This window comes from Punica granatum, unplaced genomic scaffold (genome assembly GCF_007655135.1).
Source record: "Punica granatum isolate Tunisia-2019 unplaced genomic scaffold, ASM765513v2 Contig00063, whole genome shotgun sequence".
NCBI lineage: Eukaryota > Viridiplantae > Streptophyta > Magnoliopsida > Myrtales > Lythraceae > Punica > Punica granatum.
In genome coordinates, this window is record NW_022204067.1 from 11,695 (window position 1) to 13,643 (window position 1,949).

Here is a 1,949-nt window from a genome sequence, read left to right on the forward strand (position 1 = left end):
GCTTTTATCATCTCAGATGTAGTTTTTCAATCATTCGAGGTCTGTTCTCAACGAACAAAGATCGCAGCGATGTCCGGCTCGCCCAAGCAACTTAGAAAGCAATTTGAGAAATCCGACGCGAACTCCTAGGAGGTCTCCGGCTTCACATTTGCAATACCGACATAAGGGTCAATTATTCAGTCTGATTAACAATGCACGTCAAAATGACCAACGTGGAATGCAAACACGAGATACGTTCTCAGAAACGGCTAACTTTGCTCTAATCACCTGAAACGAGATAAACCGGCATTCGAGCCCCAAAACCACCCGAACAATTTTTTTTAATGCAAAATGAGCAATCTTGGGCTCGTTTGAACCGTTTTCGCGCGCACACTGACAATTCGATGTTCATTTGAGCCACGAGCCTTGAACACGCGATCAATCGGGACTCGAACTTCATCTAGACTTTCCCTCAAGACCCGTGGGACCCACGGCCTGCCCTAGGGCAATCGCCCCTTTGCCCAAACCGCCTGAACAATAAGCTCATTGACGGGCTCTGTCCACAGTTCAAGATCCTGCATCGCAACTCCTCTACGTATCGTCCCCAAATGAATGGTGCGGTACAGGCAGCGAACAAAAACATAAAGAAAATCATCGAAAAAATGACGGTGAATTACAAGGACTGGAACGAGATGCTCCCGTTCGCACTCTTGGCTTATCGGACATCTGTTCGCTCGTCTACCGGGGCAACCCCATACTCTTTGGTCTACGACATGAAAGTAGTTCTTCCAGTTGAAGTGGAGATTCCCTCCATGAGGGTCTTTGCCGAGTCCAAGCTCAAGGAAGCAAAATGGGCAAAGGAGCGCTACGAATAACTTAATCTCAACGACGAGAAGCGGCTAATAGCACTGTGCCACGATCAATGCTACCAGCAAAGATTGGCCCGAGCATTTAACAAAAAAGTCCGTCCCCGCAAGTTCAGCCCCGGCGACCTCGTTTTGCGGAAAGTCTTGCACGTCGCCCCAGATCCCAGGGGCAAATTTGCTTACAAGTACGACGGTCCCTTCATCGTCAAAGAAGTCTTTGACAGAGGGGCAATCATTCTCGATGACATGGACGGGAGCGAGAACGCTCTTCCGGTCAATGCTGATGCTCATAAGAAATACTATCCTTGATGGTGTTTCTGTTACCCCACTGCGGGTGTTTCCTTAATGCACATTACATTTTTTTTTCTTCGCATGCACAATCCCCAATACTTTTAATTAGGCTTACTCATGTATTCCCTTCTTCGGCTATTTTCCTTTCTCTGAACTCTTTTCTATTAAGAGAAAAAGAATGAATTTCTCGCTAGGTTGAAAACCTCTTTGAGGCGGCCTAGGCAAAAATTAGGGAATGAGGGGCACGGTTTAAAATCCTGCAAAAGGGGAACCGTGGCAAAAGGAGAGCATGAAACTAAATCCTCGCTAGATCGAAAACCCGCAAAGGGCGGTATAGGCAAAAGTTAGAGGAACCGAGAGGTGCGATCAGACCCGATCGGGGCGATCGTAGCAAAAGGTGAGCTCCTAGCGTGAAATCCTCAGACTGAACTGCACAATTCATCTAGGCATCCAGAACAGTGTTTTTATCATCTCAGATGTAGTTTTTCAATCATTCGAGGTCTGTTCTCAACGAACAAAGATCGCAGCGATGTCCGGCTCGCCCAAGAAACTTAGAAAGCAATTTGAGAAATCCGACGCGAACTCCTAGGAGGTCTCCGGCTTCACATTTGCAATACCGACATAAGGGTCAATTATTCAGTCTGATTAACAATGCACGTCAAAATGACCAACGTGGAATGCAAACACGAGATACGTTCTCAGAAACGGCTAACTTTGCTCTAATCACCTGAAACGAGATAAACCGGCATTCGAGCCCCAAAACCACCCGAACAATTTTTTTTAATGCAAAATGAGCAATCTTGGGCTCGTTTG